Source organism: Ranitomeya imitator, chromosome 4 (assembly GCF_032444005.1).
Source record: "Ranitomeya imitator isolate aRanImi1 chromosome 4, aRanImi1.pri, whole genome shotgun sequence".
Lineage (NCBI taxonomy): Eukaryota > Metazoa > Chordata > Amphibia > Anura > Dendrobatidae > Ranitomeya > Ranitomeya imitator.
In genome coordinates this window covers 542,638,247-542,662,771 of record NC_091285.1, presented here as the reverse complement: position 1 = coordinate 542,662,771, position 24,525 = coordinate 542,638,247, and positions in this window count along the sequence as shown.

The following is a 24,525-nucleotide window of genomic DNA, read 5'->3' as shown; positions in this document are numbered from 1 at the left end:
AGACTAGTGAATAAATCAGGCCCACTGTATTACAGTATAGTTTCTGTGGCAGAAAATGACTGACAGATACCACAGACAGGACTGGCACAGATGCACAGATTTGCCAATATTAATCTTCCCTTTTTTATATGGGAGACTAGTGAATAAATCAGGCCCACTGTATTACAGTATAGTTTATGTGGCAGAAAATGACTGACAGATACGACAGACAGGACTGGCACAGATGCACAGATTAGGCAATATTAATCTCCCCTTTTTATGTGGGAGACTAGTGAATAAATCAGGCCCACTGCAATACAGTATAGTTTCTGTGGCAGAAAATGACTGACAGATACCACAGACAGGACTGGCACAGATGCACAGATTAGGCAATATTAATCTTCCCCTTCCCTTTTTTATATATGGGAGACTAGTGAATAAATCAGGCCCACTGCAATACAGTATAGTTTCTGTGGCAGAAAATGACTGACAGATACCACAGACAGGACTGGCACAGATGCACAGATTAGGCAATATTAATCTTCCCCTTCCCTTTTTTATATATGGGAGACTAGTGAATAAATCAGGCCCACTGTATTACAGTATAGTTTCTGTGGAAGAAAATGACTGACAGATACCACAGACAGGACTGGCACAGATGCACAGATTTGCCAACATTAATCTCCCTTTTTTTTATATGGGAGACTAGTGAATTTATCAGGCCCACTGTATTACAGTATAGTGTCTGTGGCAGAAAATGACTGACAGATACCACAGACAGGACTGGCACAGATGCACAGATTTGCCAATATTATTCTCCTCTTTTTTTATGGGAGACTAGTGAATAAATCAGGCCCACTGTATTAAAGTATAGTTTCTGTGGCAGAAAATGACTGACAGATACCACAGACAGGACTGGCACAGATGCACAGATTTGCCAATATTAATCTTCCCTTTTTTATATGTGAGACTAGCGAATAAATCAGGCCCACTGTATTACAGTATAGTTTCTGTGGCAGAAAATGACTGACAGATACCACAGACAGGACTGGCACAGATGCACAGATTTGCCAATATTAATCTCCCCTTTTTTATATGGGAGACTAGTGAATAAATCAGGCCCACTGTATTACAGTATAGTTTCTGTGGCAGAAAATGACTGACAGATACCACAGACAGGACTGGCACAGATGCACAGATTAGGCAATATTAATCTCCCCTTTTTATGTGGGAGATTAGAGAATAAATCAGGCCCACTGCAATACAGTATAGTTTCTGTGGCAGAAAATGACTGACAGATACCACAGACAGGACTGGCACAGATGCACAGATTAGGCAATATTAATCTTCCCCTTCCCTTTTTTATATATGGGAGACTAGTGAATAAATCAGGCCCACTGTATTACAGTATAGTTTCTGTGGAAGAAAATGACTGACAGATACCACAGACAGGACTGGCACAGATGCACAGATTTGCCAATATTAATCTCCCCTTTTTTATATGTGAGACTAGCGAATAAATCAGGCCCACTGTATTACAGTATAGTTTCTGTGGCAGAAAATGACTGACAGATACCACAGACAGGACTGGCACAGATGCACAGATTTGCCAATATTAATCTCCCCTTTTTTATATGGGAGACTAGTGAATAAATCAGGCCCACTGTATTACAGTATAGTTTCTGTGGAAGAAAATGACTGACAGATACCACAGACAGGACTGGCACAGATGCACAGATTTGCCAATATTAATCTTCCCTTTTTTATATGGGAGACTAGTGAATAAATCAGGCCCACTGTATTACAGTATAGTTTATGTGGCAGAAAATGACTGACAGATACCACAGACAGGACTGGCACAGATGCACAGATTTGCCAATATTAATCTCCCCTTTTTTATATGGGAGACTAGAGTTGGCGACTCTGGGTTCAGCACCTGTTCACACTTAGTCTATGTTTGGATGTGCCGGTCAGGTTTTTGAAATGTATTCTTTAGCCTTCTGATCGTGCACTCCGCCTCCTAGCTTCAGGTGTTTTAATTACAGCAGGTCCAATACCCCTCCACAGAGAGAGAGAATTTTAGTCTAAGAAGAGGTTTCACATGTACCCATTCAGATGGAGACGTTTATTCTCAGCGAGGTAAGGCAAGCGTAGGACCTGGTATAAGAGAGATGCCGTAAAGGGGCTACCAGGTACACATAAAATTGGCCATTTTTATGCGCTAAAAGCTCTCATTTTTCATATTTCTACTGCAGTAATGCAGTTCAAATTCCGTGTTTTCAAGTTTGCATGTTTTAGCGCTGCAGTGTGCTGCCTTATTTACTTAACTACATACGAGTTGGCGACTCTGGGTTCAGCACCTGTTCACACTTAGTCTATGTTTGGATGTGCCGGTCAGGTTTTTGAAATGTAGTGAATAAATCAGGCCCACTGTATTACAGTATAGTTTCTGTGGCAGAAAATGACTGACAGATACCACAGACAGGACTGACACAGGTGCACAGATTTGCCAATATTAATCTCTCCTTTTTTATATGGGAGACTAGTGAATAAATCAGGCTCACTGTATTACAGTATAGTTTCTGTGGCAGAAAATGACTGACAGATACCACAGACAGGACTGGCACAGATGCACAGATTAGGCAATATTAATCTCCCCTTTTTTATATAGGAGAATAGTGAATAAATCAGGCCCACTGTATTACAGTATAGTTTCTGTGGCAAAAAATGACTGACAGATACCACAGACAGGACTGGCGCAGATGCACAGATTTGCCAATATTAATCTCCCCTTTTTTATATGGGAGACTAATGAAGAAATCAGGCCCACTGTATTACAGTATAGTTTCTGTGGCAGAAAATGACTGACAGATACCACAGACAGGACTGGCACAGATGCACAGATTAGGCAATATTAATCTTCCCCTTCCCTTTTTTATATATGGGAGACTAGTGAATAAATCAGGCCCACTGCAATACAGTATAGTTTCTGTGGCAGAAAATTACTGACAGATACCACAGACAGGACTGGCACAGATGCACAGATTAGGCAATATTAATCTTCCCCTTCCCTTTTTTATATATGGGAGACTAGTGAATAAATCAGGCCCACTGCAATACAGTATAGTTTCTGTGGCAGAAAATGACTGACAGATACCACAGACAGGACAGGCACAGATGCACAGATTAGGCAATATTAATCTTCCCCTTCCCTTTTTTATATATGGGAGACTAGTGAATAAATCAGGCCCACTGTATTACAGTATAGTTTCTGTGGAAGAAAATGACTGACAGATACCACAGACAGGACTGGCACAGATGCACAGATTTGCCAATATTAATCTCCCCTTTTTTATATGGGAGACTAATGAAGAAATCAGGCCCACTGTATTACAGTATAGTTTCTGTGGCAGAAAATGACTGACAGATACCACAGACAGGACTGGCGCAGATGCACAGATTTGCCAATATTAATCTCCCCTTTTTTATATGGGAGACTAATGAAGAAATCAGGCCCACTGTATTACAGTATAGTTTCTGTGGCAGAAAATGACTGACAGATACCACAGACAGGACTGGCACAGATGCACAGATTTGCCAATATTAATCTCCCCTTTTTTAAATGGGAGACTAATGAAGAAATCAGGCCCACTGTATCACAGTATAGTTTCTGCGGCAGAAAATGACTGACAGATGCCACAGACAGGACTGGCGCAGATGCACTGATTGGCAATATAAATCTCCCTTTTTACGTGTGGCACAGTGCAGAAAAATACAGGCCCACTGTTTTACTCTCACAGTTTCAGGGGCAGAAAGTAGCTTGAATATATATATATATATATATATATATATATATATATATATATATATAAAGGGACTGTACTACAATTACTATCTCCCTACAATAATCTCAGAAAAGTATGGCAGGCAGCAAAAACAAGGACTGCTGCACACAAAAGTGTGGACAAACAAACAAGATAGCTGTGCAGAAAGGAAGGAGCAACAGGATTTGTGCTTTGAAAAAAAGCAGTTGGTTTGCACAGCGGCGTACAAACAGCAATGCAGCTATCAGGGAGCCTTCTAGGGCAGGCCAATGAGCTACAGCGCTGATGAAGAAAAATCTAGCCTCCACTGTCCCTGCAAAGAAAAGGTGGTGTTGGACAGTGGAAATCGCTACAGCACAAGCAGTTTGGGGGTTAATGTACCCTGCCTAACGCTATCTCTGCTTTTGACGAAGCTGCAGCAACCTCTCCCTATGCTCAGATCAGCAGCAGTAAGATGGCGGTCGGCGTACACGCCCCTTTATAGCCCCTGTGATGCCGCAGAAAGCAAGCCAATCACTGCCATGCCCTTCTCTAAGATGGTGGGGACCAGGACCTATGCCATCATGCTGCCGACACTCTGCGTCCACCTTCATTGGCTGAAAAATGGCGCTGAATGCGTCATATGAAACGTGACTTTGGTGCGAAGATCGCCGTCCGCATGGCCGATCCCACACTGGAATCGGGTCGGGTTTCATGAAACCTGACTTTGCCAAAACTCGGCGACTTATGAAAATGACCGATCCGTTTCGCTCAACCCTAAATGATACATTTTAATGAATTTTGAATTGGTTGGGTTCATTCAGAGAGCAGTGCATTTGCTGCTGCCTGGGTTGTAAATGACTATAGAAGTACCAAATGGTTTCTAAGTTAAGGACAAATTTGTGATTACTGTACAGTTCAAAGCAAACATGGAGGAGAGAAAGTCAGCTGACGCTTCCTCTCCCATCATTCCCCGCTCTGCCTCTGACACTGCGGGTACGCGATGATGTCATCGCGCACTCACTGTGTGCCAGGAAGTGCAGCCACTGAGGCAGGAGCAGGGAGCAGTGAGGGCACAAGGAGACGTGAGGAGTGTGGTTCTTTTTGTTTTTTTACTATATCAGTGAGTACAGGATTGTGGGGCCATTCTCAGAGGGGGGCGTTGCGGGCTGTGCTATATACTACATGGCTGTGCTATATGCTACGCGGACTGTTTTATATACTACGTGGCTGTGTTATATACTACATGGCTGTGCTATAAGCTATATGGACTGTGCTATATACTACATGGCTGTGCTATATACTACGTGGGCTGTGTTATACTCTATGTGGCTGTGCTCTATACTTTGTGGCTGTGCTACACACTATGTGGCTGTGCTATATACTATGTGGACTGTGTTATATACTATGTGGGCTGTGTTATATGCTACATGGCTGTGTTATATACTATGTGCGCTGTGTTATATACTTCGCGGGCTCTGCTATATACTGCATGGCTGTGCTATATACTACGTGTCTGTTATGTACTACGTACTACGTGGCTGTGCTATATATTATGTGGGCTGTGTTATATGCTACATGGCTGTGTTATATACTACGTGCGCTGTGTTACATACTTCGTGGGCTGTGCTATATACTACATGGCTGTGCTATATACTACGTGGGCTGTGTTATATGCTACATGGCTGTGCTATATACTATTTGGGCTGTGTTATATGCTACATGGCTGTGTTATATACTACGTGCGCTGTGTTATATACTTTGCGGGCTGTGCTTTATATTGCATGGCTGTGTTATATGTGTTATATACTACATGTCTGTGCTATATACTACGTGGCTGTGCTATACTACATGGGCTGTGTTATATGCTACATGGCTGTGCTATATACTACATGTGCTGTGGTGTATACTACGTGGGCTGTGCTATATACTACATGGCTGTAATATATACTACATGTCTTTGTTATATACTACATGGCTGTGTTATATACTACGTGGCTGTGCTATATACTACATGGGCTGTTATATGCTACATGGCTGTGTTATATACTACATGGCTTTGTTATATACTATATATATTCCAGGTGCCTTCTGGGAGAAGCGAAGTCTCCCTAAGCTAGAAGATCGTTGGGTACAGCCGGGACCAGCTGCTTCGAAAGCATCACCAAACCAGGGATTCAAGCTTCAGGAGGCTAATTTGCATATTCCAGGTGCCTTCTGGGAGAAGCGAAGTCTCCCTAAGCTAGAAGATCGTTGGGTACAGCCGGGACCAGCTGCTTCGAAAGCATCACCAAACCAGGGATTCAAGCTTCAGGAGGCTAATTTGCATATTCCAGGTGCCTTCTGGGAGAAGCGAAGTCTCCCTAAGCTAGAAGATCGTTGGGTACAGCCGGGACCAGCTGCTTAGAAAGAATCACCAAAAGAATTTTTGCCTGTAGGACATTATTGCAAGAGAGCTTGGCTGAGTAGATTACACAAGAAGGAAAACACACAGCAAGTCAGCAGGATCTAGGAGCAACATGGCAGATGTGACAACCTACATGGTGAGCTGCAGCATGTGCTACATGTTCACAGATCGACCAGAAGAAGAATCCAATTTCACCTGTCAGAAGTGTAGACTAGTGGCCCTTTTAGAAGAAAAGGTGCGGGGTCTGGAAGAAAGAATAGCAACTTTGAAACTCATCAAAGAGAATGAAGACTTTCTAGACAGAACAGAAGCATCTCTACTGGTCACAGAAGGTGAAAAAAGTGTCAGAGAACCTCCAAAAGCAGATGAGTGGAAGCATGTGACCAAAAGAAGCAAGAAGACCATGGAGAAATCACCAACCACACAACTGAAGAACCGATATCAAATCTTTGTAGAGGATGAAGATGGCACACCTAAGAATGAAGCAATACCAGCAAGCAAAAAAGAAAAGGGCACACAGCAACAAGTGACAGCAAAAAGTACAGCCAAGAAGCAACGAAGAGTGGTGGTGGTGGGAGACTCACTACTGAGAGGCACCGAAGCAGCCATCTGCAGACCGGACATAACTGCAAGAGAAGTATGCTGCCTTCCAGGTGCGATGATCAAGGATGTGACCGATAGGATACCAAAGCTCTTCAGCTCCAAGGACGTCCACCCATTTCTTCTGATACATGTTGGCACCAATGACACGGCAAGGAAGGACCTACCGACAATCTGCAAGGACTTTGAAGAGTTGGGGAAGAAAGTAAAGGAACTGGATGCACAGGTAGTTTTTTCTTCTATCCTTCCAGTAGACGGGCATGGCACCAGGAGATGGAACAGGATCCTTGATGCAAACAACTGGCTAAGACGATGGTGCAGACAACAAGGATTTGGATTCCTGGACCACGGTGTGAATTACTGGTATGATGGACTCCTCGCCAGAGACGGACTACACCTCAACAAACCTGGGAAACACACATTCGCCAGAAGACTCGCTACACTCATCAGGAGGGCGTTAAACTAGAAGAAGAGGGGACGGGAAGAAAAACATTAGACTCGAACAAAGACGACCCAGGAAAACATACTCAGAAGGGAGGTAAGAACATTTCTAAAACAATCCACAGTGAGGAGATTGGAACAAAACAAAATCCTCTAAACTGCATGCTCGCAAACGCCAGAAGCCTGACAAACAAGATGGAAGAACTAGAAGCAGAAATATCTACAGGTAACTTTGACATAGTGGGAATAACCGAGACATGGTTAGATGAAAGCTATGACTGGGCAGTTAACTTACAGGGTTACAGTCTGTTTAGAAAGGATCGTAAAAATCGGAGAGGAGGAGGGGTTTGTCTCTATGTAAAGTCTTGTCTAAAGTCCACTTTAAGGGAGGATATTAGCGAAGGGAATGAGGATGTCGAGTCCATATGGGTTGAAATTCATGGAGGGAAAAATGGTAACAAAATTCTCATTGGGGTCTGTTACAAACCCCCAAATATAACAGAAAGCATGGAAAGTCTACTTCTAAAGCAGATAGATGAAGCTGCAACCCATAATGAGGTCCTGGTTATGGGGGACCTTAACTACCCGGATATTAACTGGGAAACAGAAACCTGTGAAACCCATAAAGGCAACAGGTTTCTGCTAATAACCAAGAAAAATTATCTTTCACAATTGGTGCAGAATCCAACCAGAGGAGCAGCACTTTTAGACCTAATACTATCTAATAGACCTGACAGAATAACAAATCTGCAGGTGGTTGGGCATTTAGGAAATAGCGACCACAATATTGTGCAGTTTCACCTGTCTTTCACTAGGGGGACTTGTCAGGGAGTCACAAAAACATTGAACTTTAGGAAGGCAAAGTTTGAACAGCTTAGAGATGCCCTTAATCTGGTAGACTGGGACAATATCCTCAGAAATGAGAATACAGATAATAAATGGGAAATGTTTAAGAACATCCTAAATAGGCAGTGTAAGCGGTTTATACCTTGTGGGAATAAAAGGACTAGAAATAGGAAAAACCCAATGTGGCTAAACAAAGAAGTAAGACAGGCAATTAACAGTAAAAAGAAAGCATTTGCACTACTAAAGCAGGATGGCACCATTGAAGCTCTAAAAAACTATAGGGAGAAAAATACTTTATCTAAAAAACTAATTAAAGCTGCCAAAAAGGAAACAGAGAAGCACATTGCTAAGGAGATTAAAACTAATCCCAAACTGTTCTTCAACTATATCAATAGTAAAAGAATAAAAACTGAAAATGTAGGCCCCTTAAAAAATAATGAGGAAAGAATGGTTGTAGATGACGAGGAAAAAGCTAACATATTAAACACCTTCTTCTCCACGGTATTCACGGTGGAAAATGAAATGCTAGGTGAAATGCCAAGAAACAATGAAAACCCTATATTAAGGGTCACCAATCTAACCCAAGAAGAGGTGCGAAACCGGCTAAATAAGATTAAAATAGATAAATCTCCGGGTCCGGATGGCATACACCCACGAGTACTAAGAGAACTAAGTAATGTAATAGATAAACCATTATTTCTTATTTTTAGTGACTCTATAGCGACAGGGTCTGTTCCGCAGGACTGGCGCATAGCAAATGTGGTGCCAATATTCAAAAAGGGCTCTAAAAGTGAACCTGGAAATTATAGGCCAGTAAGTCTAACCTCTATTGTTGGTAAAATATTTGAAGGGTTTCTGAGGGATGTTATTCTGGATTATCTCAATGAGAATAACTGTTTAACTCCATATCAGCATGGGTTTATGAGAAATCGCTCCTGTCAAACCAATCTAATCAGTTTTTATGAAGAGGTAAGCTATAGACTGGACCACGGTGAGTCATTGGACGTGGTATATCTCGATTTTTCCAAAGCGTTTGATACCGTGCCGCACAAGAGGTTGGTACACAAAATGAGAATGCTTGGTCTGGGGGAAAATGTGTGTAAATGGGTTAGTAACTGGCTTAGTGATAGAAAGCAGAGGGTGGTTATAAATGGTATAGGCTCTAACTGGGTCGCTGTGACCAGTGGGGTACCGCAGGGGTCAGTATTGGGACCTGTTCTCTTCAACATATTCATTAATGATCTGGTAGAAGGTTTACACAGTAAAATATCGATATTTGCAGATGATACAAAACTATGTAAAGCAGTTAATACAAGAGAAGATAGTATTCTGCTACAGATGGATCTGGATAAGTTGGAAACTTGGGCTGAAAGGTGGCAGATGAGGTTTAACAATGATAAATGTAAGGTTATACACATGGGAAGAGGGAATCAATATCACCATTACACACTGAACGGGAAACCACTGGGTAAATCTGACAGGGAGAAGGACTTGGGGATCCTAGTTAATGATAAACTTACCTGGAGCAGCCAGTGCCAGGCAGCAGCTGCCAAGGCAAACAGGATCATGGGGTGCATTAAAAGAGGTCTGGATACACATGATGAGAGCATTATACTGCCTCTGTACAAATCCCTAGTTAGACCGCACATGGAGTACTGTGTCCAGTTTTGGGCACCGGTGCTCAGGAAGGATATAATGGAACTAGAGAGAGTACAAAGGAGGGCAACAAAATTAATAAAGGGGATGGGAGAACTACAATACCCAGATAGATTAGCGAAATTAGGATTATTTAGTCTAGAAAAAAGACGACTGAGGGGCGATCTAATAACCATGTATAAGTATATAAGGGGACAATACAAATATCTCGCTGAGGATCTGTTTATACCAAGGAAGGTGACGGGCACAAGGGGGCATTCTTTGCGTCTGGAGGAGAGAAGGTTTTTCCACCAACATAGAAGAGGATTCTTTACTGTTAGGGCAGTGAGAATCTGGAATTGCTTGCCTGAGGAGGTGGTGATGGCGAACTCAGTCGAGGGGTTCAAGAGAGGCCTGGATGTCTTCCTGGAGCAGAACAATATTGTATCATACAATTATTAGGTTCTGTAGAAGGACGTAGATCTGGGTATTTATTATGATGGAATATAGGCTGAACTGGATGGACAAATGTCTTTTTTCGGCCTTACTAACTATGTTACTATGTTACTATGTTACATGGCTGTGCTATATGCTACTCATTTTGCACTTTTGCAAATGTTCTACAGTAATACTTCCAAATGTTTGCTTTAAAAAGTTTTACATAAAAAATTGTCATATTCAATGTATGCAGTTTTTTCTTTGCATCAATTTCATTTAACAATAAAATGCCTACTGCTAACTGAGGAAGAGGGAGTAGGTCACAAAAATTGGCATATAAGGGGTTGACTTATATAAAGCCCCTCTGCTGTATGATATTGTAGAATTTACAAAAGCTATCACTCATGTAAGAAGTGAAATCTGGCATTGTACTATACCTATATTTCTCTGCTGTGCTGTATCTGTGCATCATGAATCATGGTATGTGTTAAAGGGGGGTCCACTGAGACTCTTTCGCCCCGGGCCCTCAAAAACCTGGAGCTGGCCCTGGTGTAACGCATGCACAGCTTTCTTAGAAAAGTAATGGCAATTGGGTAATTGGTATTGGGGAACAGCGATGGCCATCAGCTTTTGGAAACCGTCTATATCTACCAGGCAGAAAGGCAGCATTTCTGTGGCCAACAAATTGGAGGTGGTAGAGTTCAACCCGTTAGCTTTGTCATGTGTAGAAGGAAACAATCTTTTCCGTGACCACAACTGTGGAACCGTGGGCACTCCCCGAAACCCACACTAGCATCCAACACCACACCACTCCAGGCCAGGGGATCTGGGCAGACGATATTGAGGGAGGGCCCCATCTCAAGCTTGTGGGGGAACTAGGTAGAGGGTGTTGGTGGAGAGAGTGTCAGTTAGAGGAGTTGTCATAGAAACAGGAGTTAGGTAGTGAGTTAGTTGTTGGTGGGGAGGAGTTGAAGAGAGCAGACGTGAAGGAAGGAGCTCCTGAGAGAAAGGGTCCTATGGGCCTAGGAAGTGAGGAATCCACCCGTGGCATCCAAATTCATGCTGACCATAGTCGGGTGGAAGGGCAAGGTCACAGAGGGGGGAACCGGCCCCCAGACTATTGGAGAACTGCAAGACTCAGTTAGCAAACCGGAGGCTGTGGTAGCTGTAAATGCCACAGCCACTTCCACACACATTCGCTGAAAAGACAGCCATATAGGATCAAGGGGACCAGGAGAAGGTCGCCCGACAGGACTCGAGGCTGCTGGCTTGGGAAACTGTGTGTGAGGTGCAGGGCAGAAGGTCGAAGCCAGCGCAGAGAGATGGCCAGAGTAGGTACATAAGAAAAGGGAGACTCAGGAAATTGCACTCAAATCACCTGAGAGCTCACTGGATCCCAGATTTGGAGGACACGGCACTCGACTGGTTATTGTACTTAAGAACTGTGAGTAAAGTGTGAAAAATACACCATGCTCTGTCCTCAGAATTATTACTGCCCCAAATACCCTGCACTACAACATTCACCATCATTGGCTTTAACACTTTAACTGCCATGGGGCCAAGCTCTACCTCTGGAGAGCTGTAACATCTCTGCTGCGTCACCAATTGCCCTATTGGACCTGAACCACAGCATCGGCCATTTTCCTTGTTGCCGAACACCACCGGTGGTGTCACAAACTAATCCCCTATAAACTATATTCCCTTTCCCCTTTCATTTCATATTCATTGGATGCCAAGAGCCACGAACCGGACCACTGCTACCGTGGTAGCCCCTGAAGAAGGCCCCAGTACCACACGACGCTGGTGGGCACTCCAGTTACAGATGAAGAGGAAGGAGCAGCAAATGTGATTGATGTTTGTTGAGGTCTGCTGGTCCACATTTTTGCGCAGTTGGATTAATACAGTAATGCATGTTGATTGCACATGTGAAGGTTCTTACATGTAGTAGTCAAATTATTGCACTTTTTACCTCTACTCAGTTTTTTTTTGCAAAGTTGGCAGATTACATGAGTTGGCTCTTCTTTGCAGTGTCAAAAAAGGCCCAGGCTAGGCAACCCTTGTCACCCCTGCGAGCTGCAGACCTGCAGATGCTGCTGGTCACAGCCACAGTTGTGGCTGAGAATGCATTGCTATTCGTGGCTGCATCACTTCGTTTCTGTGATGTACGGTGCAACGTAACCTCCTCGTCTTTCTCCTCAGATGACCAAATCAGCTGTTTGCCTCTATGTTCATGCCAACTGTGATGTGATACCTCATCATTAGTGTTGAGCGATACCGTCCGATACTTGAAAGTATCGGTATCGGATAGTATCGGCCGATACCCGAAAAATATCGGATATCGCCGATACCGATATCCGATACCAATACAAGTCAATGGGACATCAAGTATCGGAAGGTATTCTCATGGTTCCCAGGGTCTGAAGGAGAGGAAACTCTCCTTCAGGCCCTGGGATCCATAGGGATGTGTAAAATAAAGAATTAAAATAAAAAATATTGATATGCTCACCTCTCCGGCGGCCCCTGGACATCACGCTGCTAACCGGGAGGCTTCTTTGTTTAAAATGCGCGCCTTTAGGACCTGCGAATGACGTCCCGGCTTCTGATTGGTCGCGTGCCGCCCATGTGACCGGCACGCGACCAATCAGAAGCCGTGACGTCATTCGCAGGTCCTCAATTCCTAGAATTAGGAGTTTTTGTGAATGAGAATGACGTCGCGGCTTCTGATTGGTCGCGTGCCGGTCACATGGGCGGCACGTGACCAATCAGAAGCCGCGACGTCATTCTCATTCACTAAACTCCTAATTCTAGGAATTGAGGACCTGCGAATGACGTCACGGCTTCTGATTGGTCGCGTGCCGGTCACATGGGCGGCAAGCGACCAATCAGAAGCCGGGACGTCATTCGCAGGTCCTAAAGGCGCGCATTTTAAACAAAGAAGCCTCCCGGTTAGCAGCGTGATGTCCAGGGGCCGCCAGAGAGGTGAGCATATCAATATTTTTTATTTTAATTCTTTATTTTACACATCCCTATTGATCCGATACCGATACCCGATATCACAAAAGTATCGGATCTCGGTATCGGAATTCCGATACCGCAAGAATCGGCCGATAACAGATACTTGCGGTATCGGAATGCTCAACACTACTCATCATCATCATGCTCTGTTTTATCACATGCCTTGCTATTGGAGTCACTCTCCTCCTCTTCCTGGCTAGACAGCACAGTACATATCGCTTGAGCCTCAGATATCAGAGTCTCATCCAGATCACCTCCCCCGACAGGGGTTAAAGCCTGATGACAAAGGTCAGGATGCTGCTTGGACCTTTCTTTGTCCTACCCAGGATCCCTAAAAAATTTGGGGCATAGGTGCATATTTCTTCCTCATGACTCTGTGAAGCTTTTGAGTAAATTTCTGATGACCATGGCATAGAATGTGTGAACAGCTCTTTAGACTCATCCATCTGTGCTTCCATACAGTCAGTTTTATGGTTGGAGAGTTGGGAAGTGGGGATAAAGCAAGGGGAATTTGGGTGCCACCTCTGTGGACTGTACTGGATATGATGTTGAGGTGGAGGAAGAGGAGGAGAGGCCACTCAAAGCTGCGCTTGCCATCCACTCGAGCACATGCTTTTTCTGGGCCTCATCAACAAGACATACCACTGTGCATCTGCAAAACAAAGGTAGTGGAGTAGCCCATCCAATAACAGAAGTTGTCAGATGTCTTTGCATAGGACATGACTTCAGTTCTTTAGTGCTTTCACTAAACTTACCACCCCCCACGTAGACCTTGAACACCAAGCTTTTTTCCCCTTCCACCACGGCCTTGCTTTTTCCCAGGCATGTTTCTCAAATAGTGTGGTAGGAGCACAGTATTAGCAACAAAAAATTAGATTTTAAACTCTGCACCACCTCTGCAAACAGCTGAATTGTAACGGCAGTAAATTCCAAGGTGAAATATGGCATGCTGTATTGTGTTAGTCACAGAAGAAAGAATAGTTTGAGTGTGGATGAGGCCTGTATGACAAAGAAAATATGATACAAACAACTTGAAAGTCAGATGTCCCCTACTGTATGACACTAGGAACTCAAGAATTTTTTGTGGCCTCTGGCTCAGGCCTCTACTGCACACTAGATGCTACAAACTATTTTAAATTCAGGTCCCCTACTGCATGATGTTAGGAACACAAGAATTTTTTTGTGGCATCTGCATCAGACCTCTATAACACACTAAATGCTACTAACTATTTAAAAGTTATGTCCCCTACAGTATGACAATAGTAGCAGAATATTTATTCTGCGGCCTCTGGATCAGGCCTCTATAACACACTAGACACAACAATTTAATTTAAAGTCAGGTCCCCTACTGTATGACACTAGGAGCAGAAGAATTTATTTGTGGCGTCTGGATTAAGCCTCTATAACACACTAGATGCTACAAACTATTTTAAATTCAACAGAAATGTGTTTTGTTATGTGCGTGAATTCTGCAAACAGCTTAATTTCAACCCAACAAAATGACAAAGTGTGATAGAGAAGGCTATCTAACTTTTGGCAACTGAATGTGCGTTAGGTCTGCAGACAGTTTCATATCACCACAGCACTAAATGACAAGGTGGGATATAGCAGGCTGTTTCACATTTAGCTAGTGAAAAAATATTATTTAGTAAGCTGTACTTGTGCATAGAGCACAATAGAAGCAGTACACAACACACTTGTAGGACATGTGCCCTGCTGGCTTTGTCTGTGGACTTCAGTAATGGAACTAAAAATGGCACTAAAACAAGATGTCCGCTCTTTATATGGAGAGGGACATGTGATTTCAGCAGCCAATTACACAAGCCGTGGTGTCAGGACATTGTGGATGCTTCCTGCTCCCTGATTGGCTGGCCTCAATGTACACACTCTCATGATGCACCACCATTATCGTTGCAAAAGTGCTGAAAATACTTTTGTACAACGCAAATATTTTTTCACAAGTTTTACAGATTTTTACCGATTTTATAAAATTTTGCTAGTAAAGACACCGAAAGAATAAAGTCCTTTATTAGAAATAAAACAAAACACACTTTTCCTTTTTTAAAAAAAATAAAAATAACAAACACAGTTGTACTCACCTAATGCCTATTCCACCGAAGCCCTCGTTCTCCTGTAATAAGAGAGAGCTTTTCTCATGGTGCTAGCAAGGATTTCACCGAGATCATGGCAGTTGAGACTGGCTGGGAATGCAACCTCAGTGACCGGAGGTAACCTCGTTGGCGTCACGGCCAGTCACTGAGTGTACGCTCGCAGCAGTAGCTTATTCACCAGTGGTTCTCAGCCTGAACGGTTGCATTTTGGCACCTCCCAGGTTGAAAACTGTTTTTCCCCCAGACATGGATTATGTTGTGGAACAGAACAACGCAGAGGTGAGGGACATTGTTGTTTTTTATTATGGAAGACGAGGGCTTTGGTGGAACAGGCGTTTGATGAGTATGTGTTTGTTATTTTTAAATAAAAAACTAAAAGTGTCTTTTGTTTTATTGCTAATAGAAGACTTTATTTTAACAACTATTTATAAAAACTATGGTGTCACATCCTAATAGTGGATGTAAAAGAATCTCAGCAGATGACAGCACTGTTACTGAAAATAATCTCTATACAAAAATCAACATTGATATTACAGCTATATTGTTAGGGCTAGTGGAACGCACCAAATAATGAAGAGGTAGCTCTGAGGTGCGTTCGCAGCCCGGGGTCCACCGTGCAGAGAAGGTACCTGCTGCTGAGTAATGGCGGATGGACACTTGTTCACATGTGGGTTAGACTTCACCCCGTGTGAATATTAGCGAACTCTGTTGCTTCACAGAGCCGCCAAAGTACACTGCGTCCTGTTAATAGACACAGGTTGCAGCTGCAAGACACTAGTGGGATCCCTATGAATCACCCCCATTAATCTGGTGATGATTGTACTCTCTCTGATGCTCAGTGGCTTTTGAGCCCGCGCCTAAAGACGCCCCGAGTCTGATGCAGAGTCCAAGCGGGAATTCCCACCCTACACTGACAGGTTGTCAGGAAAGCACACTGATTGCGCATGGTGCCGTATAAGCGGGCACTGCAAAAGGCACTGCAATGTGTGCTAGGTTTGCAGGTAGCACTGTCGGGCGCTAGATAGCTACCACCATTCAAGAGCGGTCAGCAACACAAGGAATGGGAATAATTAACCCCTTCCCGACCCATGACGCCACGTAGGCGTCATGAAAGTCGGTGCCAATCCGACCCATGACGCCTATGTGGCGTCATGGAAAGATCGCGTCCCTACAGATCCGGTGAAAGGGTTAACTCCCATTTCACCCGATCTGCAGGGACAGGGGGAGTGGTAGTTTAGCCCAGGGGGGGTGGCTTCACCCCCTCGTGGCTACGATCGCTCTGATTGGCTGTTGAAAGTGAAACTGCCAATCAGAGCGATTTGTAATATTTCACCTATTATAACGGGTGAAATATTATAATCCAGCCAAGGCCGATGCTGCAATATCATCGGCCATGGCTGGAAATACTAACGTGCCCCAACCCCACCCCACCGATCTCCCCCCCAGCCCTCCGATCTGGCCGGTACACTGCTCCGGCTCCCCTCCATCCAGTGCTCCGCTCCCCCCCGTGCTCTTGTCCGCTCCCCCCGTGCTCCAATCACCCCCCCGTGCTCCAATCACCCCCCCTGCATTCCAATCCACCCCCCGTGCTCCGTTCCACCCCCCCGTGCTCCGTTCCAGCCCCCCGTGCTCCGTTCCACGCCCCCCGTGCTCCGTTCCACGCCTGCCGCGCTCCGATTCCCCCCCCCGTGCTCCGATCCCCTTCCCCCCGTGGTCCCCCCCAACCCCATCATACTTACCGATCCTGCCGGGGTCCCGTCCGTCTTCTCCCTGGGCGCCGCCATCTTCCAAAATGGCGGGCGCATGCGCAGTGCGCCCGCCGAATCTGCCGGCCGGCAGATTCGTTCCAAAGTGCATTTTGATCACTGAGATTGATTATATCTCAGTGATCAAAATAAAAAAAATAATAAATGACCCCCCCCCCTTTTGTCACCCCCATAGGTAGGGACAATAAAAAAATAAAGAAATTTTTTTTTTCCCACTAATGTTAGAATAGGGTCAGGATTAGGGGTAGGGTTAGGGGTAGGGGTAGGGTTAGGGTTAGGGTTAGGGGTAGGGTTAGGGGTAGGGCTAGGGTTAGGGTTAGGGGTAGGGTTAGGGGTAGGGTTAGGGTTAGGGTTAGGGGTAGGGTTAGGGCTAGGGCTAGGGTTAGGGCTAGGGTTAGGGGTAGGGTTAGGGTTAGGGGTAGGGTTAGGGCTAGGGTTAGGGTTTCGGTATGTGCACACGTATTCTGGTCCTCTGCGGATTTTTCCGCTGCGGATTTGATAAATCCGCAGTGCTAAACCGCTGCGGATTTATGGCGGATTTACCGCATTTTTTTCTGCGCATTTCACTGCGGTTTTACAATTGCGATTTTCTATTTGAGCAGTTGTAAAACCGCTGCGGAATCCGCACAAAGAAGTGACATGCTGCGGAATGTAAACCGCTGCGTTTCCGTGCAGTTTTTCCGCAGCATGTGTACAGCGATTTTTGTTTCCCATAGGTCTACATTGAACTGTAAACTCATGGGAAACTGCTGCGGATCTGCAGCGTTTTCCGCAGTGTGCACATACCTTTAGAATTAGGCTATGTGCACACGGTGCGGATTTGGCTGCGGATTGGCCGCTGCGGATTTGCAGCAGTATTCCATCAGGTTTACAGTACCATGTAAACATATGAAAAACCAAATCCGCTGCGCCCATGGTGCAGAAAATACCGCGCGGAAACGCTGCGTTGTATTTTCCGCAGCATGTCAATTCTTTGTGCGGATTCCGCGGCGTTTTACACCTGTTCCTCAACAGGAATCCGCAGGTGAAATCCGCACAAAAAACACTGGAAATCCGCGGAACATCCGCAGGTAAAACGCAGTGCCTTTTACCCGCGGATTTTTCAAAAATGGTGCGGAAATATCTCACACGAATCCGCAACGTGGGCACATAGCCTTAGGGTTAGGGTTGGAATTAGGGTTGTGGTTAGGGTTGTGATTAGGGTTATGGCTACAGTTGGGATTAGGGTTAGGGGTGTGTTGGGGTTAGTGTTGGAGGTAGAATTGAGGGGTTACCACTGTTTAGGCACATCAGGGGTCTCCAAACGCAACATGGCGCCACCATTGATTCCAGCCAATCTCGTATTCAAAAAGTCAAATGGTGCTCCCTCAATTCCGAGCCCTGACGTGTGCCCAAACAGTGGTTTACCCCCACATATGGGGTATCAGTGTACTCAGGATAAACTGCGCAACAATTACTGGGGTCCAATTTCTCCTGTTACCCTTGTGAATCTAAAAAAATGCTTGCTAAAACATAATTTTTGAGGAAAGAAAAATGATTTTTTATTTTCACGGCTCTGCGTTGTAAACGTCTGTGAAGCACATGGGGGTTCAAAGTGCTCACCACATATCTAGATAAGTTCCTTGGGGGTCTAGTTTCTAAAATGTGGTCACTTGTGGGGGGTTTCTACTGTTTAGGCACACCAGGGGCTCTGCAAACGCAATGTGACGCCCGCAGACCATTCCATCAAAGTCTGCATTTCAAAAGTCACTACTTCCCTTCTGAGCCCCGACATGTGCCCAAACAGTGGTTTACCCCCACACATGGGGTATCAGCGTACTCAGGAGAAACTGGACAACAACTTTTGGGGTCCAATTTCTCCTGTTACCCTTGGGAAAATAAAAAATTCTGGGCTAAATAATTATTTTTGAGGAAAGAAAACGTATTTATTATTTTCACGGCTCTGCATTATAAACTTCTATGAAGCACTTGGGGGTTCAAAGTGCTCACCACACATCTAGATAAGTTCCTTTCGGGGTCTAGTTTCCAAAATGGGGTCACTTGTGGGGGGTTTCTACTGTTAAGCCACATCAGGGGCTCTGCAAACGCAACGTGACGCCCACAGAGCATTCCATCAAAGTCTGCATTTCAAAACCTCACTACTTCACTTCCGAGCCTCGGCATGTGCCCAAACAGTGGTTTACCCCCACATATGGGGTATCAGCGTACTCAGGAGAAACTGGACAACAACTTATGGGGTCCAATTTCTCCTGTAACCCTTGGGAAAATAAAAAATTCTGGGCTAAATAATTATTTTTGAGGAAAGAAAACGTATTTATTATTTTCACGGCTCTGCATTATAAACTTCTATGAAGCACTTGGGGGTTCAAAGTGCTCTCCACACATCTAGATAAGTTCCTTTGGGGGTCTAGTTTCCAAAATAGGGTCACTTGTGGGGGGTTTCTACTGTTAAGCCACATCAGGGGCTCTGCAAACGCAACGTGACGCCCGCAGAGCATTCCATCAAAGTCTGCATTTCAAAACGTCACTACTTCACTTCCGAGCCCCGGCATGTGCCCAAACAGTGATTTACCCCCACATATGGGGTATCAGCGTACTCAGGAGAAACTGGACAACAACTTTTGGGGTCAAATTTCTCCTGTTACCCTTGGGAAAATAAAAAATTGCAGGCTAAAATATCATTTTTGAGAAAATAATTTTTTTATTTTATTTTCATGGCTCTGCGTTATAAAGTTCTGTGAAGCACTTGGGGGTTCAAAGTCCTCACCACACATCTAGATTAGTTCCTTTGGGGGTCTAGTTTCCAAAATGGGGTCATTTCTGGGGGATCTCCAATGTTTAGGCACACAGGGGCTCTCCAAACGTGACATGGTGTCCGCTAATGATTGGAGCTAATTTTCCATTTAAAAAGCCAAATGGCGTGCCATCCCTTCCGAGCCCTGCCGTGCGCCCAAACAGTGGTTTACCCCCACATATGGGGTATCAGCGTACTCAGGACAAACTGGACAACAATATTTGGGTCCAATTTCTCCTATTATCCTTGGCAAAATAGGAAATTCCAGGCTAAAAAATCATTTTTGAGGAAAGAAAAATTATTTTTTATTTTCATGGCTCTGCGTTATACACTTCTGTGAAGCACCTGGGGGTTTAAAGTGCTCAATATGCATCTAGATAAGTTCCTTGGGGGGTCTAGTTTCCAAAATAGGGTCACTTGTGGGGGAGCTTCAATGTTTAGGCACACAGGGGCTCTCCAAACGCGACATGGTGTCCGCTAACAATTGGAGCTAATTTTCCATTCAAAAAGTCAAATGGCGCGCCTTCCCTTCCGAGCCCTGCCGAGTGCCCAAACAGTGGTTTACCCCCACATATGAGGTATCGGCGTACTCGGGAGAAATTGCCCAACAAATTTTATGATCCATTTTATCCTACTGCCCATGTGAAAATGAAAAAATTGAGGCGAAAAGAATTTTTTTGTGAAAAAAAAGTAATTTTTCATTTTTACAGATCAATTTGTGAAGCACCTGAGGGTTTAAAGTGCTCACTAGGCATCTAAATAAGTTCCTAGGGGGGTATAGTTTCCAAAATGGGGTCACTTGTGGGGGAGCGCCAATGTTTAGGCACACAGGAGCTATCCAAACGTGACATGGTGTCCGCTAACGATGGAAATAATTTTTAATTCAAAAAGTCAAATGGCGCTCCTTCCCTTCCGAGCCTTACCATGTGCCCAAACAGTGGTTTACCCCCACATGTGAGGTATTGGTGTACTCATGAGAAATTTCCCAACACATTTTAGGATCCATTTTATCCTGTTGCCCATGTGAAAATGAAAAAATTGAGGCTAAAAGAATTTTTTTGTGAAAAAAAAGTACTTTTTCATTTTTACGGATCAATTTGTGAAGCACCTGGGGGTTCAAAGTGCTCACTATGCATCTAGATAAGTTCCTTGGGGTGTCTAGTTTCCAAAATAGGGTCACTTGTGGGGGAGCTCCAATTTTTAGGCACACGGGTGCTCTCCAAACGTGACATGGTGTCCGCTAAAGAGTGGAGCCAATTTTTGATTCAAAAAGTCAAATGGCGCTGCTTCCCTTCCAAGCCCTGCCGTGCGCCCAAACAGTGGTTTACGCCCACATATGAGGTATCAGCGTACTCAGGACAAATTGGACAACAACTTTCGTGGTTCAATTTCTCCTTTTACCATTGGGAAAATAAAAAAATTGTTGCTAAAAGATAATTTTTGTGACTAAAAAGTTAAATGTTCATTTTTTCCTTCCATGTTGCTTCTGCTGCTGTGAAGCACCTGAAGGGTTAATAAACTTCTTGAATGTGGTTTTGAGTACCTTGAGGGGTGCAGTTTTTAGAATGGTGTCACTTTTGGGTATTTTCAGCCATATAGACCCCTCAAACTGACTTCAAATGTGAGGTGGTCCCTAAAAAAATGACAAATCGCTGGTCAAATTTTAACCCTTATAACTTCCTAACAAAAAAAAAAATTGTTTCCAAAATTGTGCTGATGTAAAGTAAACATGTGGGAAATGTTATTTATTAACTATTTTGTGTCACATATCTCTCTGGTTTAACAGAATAAAAATTCAAAATGTGAAAATTGCGAAATTTTCAAAATTTTCGCCAAATTTCCGTTTTTATCACAAATAAACGCAGAATTTATTGACCTAAATTTACCACTAACATGCAGCCCAATATGTCACGAAAAAACAATCTCAGAACCGCTAGGATCCGTTGAAGCGTTCCTGAGTTATTACCTCATAAAGGGACACTGGTCAGAATTGCAAAAAACGGCAAGGTCTTTAAGGTCAAAATAGGCTGGGTCATGAAGGGGTTAAGGAGCTTTCATCCATCGACAGTCATTCATCTACACACACAAGTTATCAAGTTTATATTAGCGCATGGCCGTGTGGCCATGCGAACTTTTTATAGAGGAAGCTCTTCGGGACCTTCCTAGTGGTCCAATAGGAGCTGTTACAGGACCTGAGCATGTGACCCCTAACCTCCAATGAGAGGTCTTCCCTTGGGCATGCTCAGTAGAGGAAAAGCAGGACTTCGTCCCATGAGTGTCTGCTCGCTGCTGAACAGTGCTGGTTACAATGACTGAGCCTGGAAGGGCAGCAGTAACCAAGCGCACAGTATCTGAGCCTGAGCCAGACACTGGGACTGACGTCTCTGCTGAGCAGGCTCCACTGCAGCTGGAGAAGAATGGGAGACCACAGAGGAGGTGGTTCGAGATTCCACCTGTGCAGCGGCGGGAACTCAACACCTAGCACATATGATAAGAATATAGTGGTAGATACCAGTGCTGCAGGTCATGTAAAAAGTTATAGTACAATTACAGATAGTGACTTATAGCTGATGTTCTTTCTGATGGAATTGTTCACTTTTCCATCTGGCCCAGACAGACATACCAACTTTTCCTGCCAAGTCTCAACTGCAGAGATTACAACAAAGACACTTGACTTCTCACATTTCAGGAACGGCCCCATCTATTCCCGACCTGCACAAATTTCTCATCCCACTGATACCCCAATGCTGAGCCACTGCTGCCATATACGGACCTGTTACTGTATTTGCTATGTGGTACCATGCATGCTCTCGATGGTAAAGTAACCCTCTAGTATATGTTAGTGCAAGTGCCTTAAAAAATAGTTTGCTCCTAGAAAGTAATAATGCCCCATGTCCACCTTAGCATAAACGCTGTAGGGGAACATAAAGTGCACAAGACCATGGGGTGAAACTCTTTTAGCTACAAAGGAAAGTAAAAGGAAGACGCTCACTAGAGCTGGTTGTGTGCAGGCACAACACCTATGAACACCTGGTGATATCAGCTGCTGCTGCCTTGTGGTAGTCGATGGTCTCCTCCAGGATAGTTGACCAGTTTGGATGATAACATGATATCAGGCTTCGCTACTGTAATAAAAAATCCTTGGGACCAAAATGAGTTAAATGGTTTTTATTTCCACAATGTGTTTTAACGCTGGTCTAGCATCTTTTTCAAGTGAAAAAAAATAATTGCAAAGTAAGTATTCAACAACAGGGGGTTTAAAAAGGCTGGAGGTGTGCCTGAAACTGAAGAAAATGCCCACAGAAAAAAAAGAGACTGGAGGAGTGTTCGGCGGGGATCAAACCCATGCGGTGTTGGGAAATAAAGGGGGAAAGAGTGAGTAAATTGATTGAGTTAATGGAAGGAAGAGGTAGAAAACCGAAGAGCGGGGATGAGAAGTAAACGAACATGCAACAAAAGCAGGGATAAAAGAAAAAGGGAACCAATGATAATTGTTGTAGAGAAAATAGTGTGGCATGCACATAGTTAGTTCAAGAACAAGGAAAGCTGTGAAATAGATAATGGGGGATGTCTGGAGATATTCAAATTGATAGCTGATGACCACAGTGGGTTTTTAGACCATGTAACGTAAATAAAATTTTAATAAAATGTAAAATGAAAATAAAAAATGCTGAAAATAAAATTCTTAAGAGGTTGTGGTAAAGTGGATTTATATTTCAAAGAGAGATTTTCTGTGTAAAATAGCTCCATAAAAAAAGCTGTGTAGGGTGAAACATACCACTCTTTGTTCTGTATTTTCCATGTCTCTTTAGGCTTGGCAGTTTACAAAATAGCAGGAGCATGCACAGGAGATCACATTTCCATTGCAGGTGGAGCAATGACATCACCATGTCACTTTGCCTACAGCGGGATGCTGACTGTGTCAGCAGAGTCGCCAGGGTCCAGGAATTAGCTTATAAAAGTTTATACAGTACTTTACATTAGTTTTAGGCTGGTGTAAAAACGATCATCATCTATATATGTATAATCGTCTAAGGGGTACTCCGGTCTGTTTGTCTGTCTGTCTGTCACGGAAATCCCGCGTCGCTGATTGGTCGCTGCCACAGTCCGGCCGCGAATTCTCCCTTTCCTGCTCTCTGTCAGTGCCCTCTCCATACTCTCCTCCAGTCAGCGCTCACACAGGGTTAATGGCTGCGTTACACGGCGCTGTGTAACGCAGTCTGTTAACACTGCTATTAACCCTGTGTGACCAACTTTTTACTATCGATGCTGCCTATGCAGCATCAATAGTAAAAAGATCTAATGTTAAAAATAATACAAAAAATAAAAAATCATTATATACTCACCTTCCAGCGCCTTTCCTGCTCCTCGCGACACTCCTGGCCATGCATTGCGGTCTCGCAAGATGATGACGTAGCAGTCTCGTGAGACCGCTACGTCATCATCTCGCGAGACCGCAATGCATTCTTGGGACCAGAGCGTCGCGAGGAGCATCGCTAAATGCCTTGCCTGGATCCATGGACCGTCGGAAGGTGAGTATATAACAATTTTTTATTTTAAGTATTTTTTTTAACAGGGATATGGTGCCCACATTGCTATATACTACGTGGGCTGTGCTATACACTACGTGGGCTGTGTTATATACTACGTCTCTGTGCTATATGCTAGCTGGGCTGTGCTATATACTATA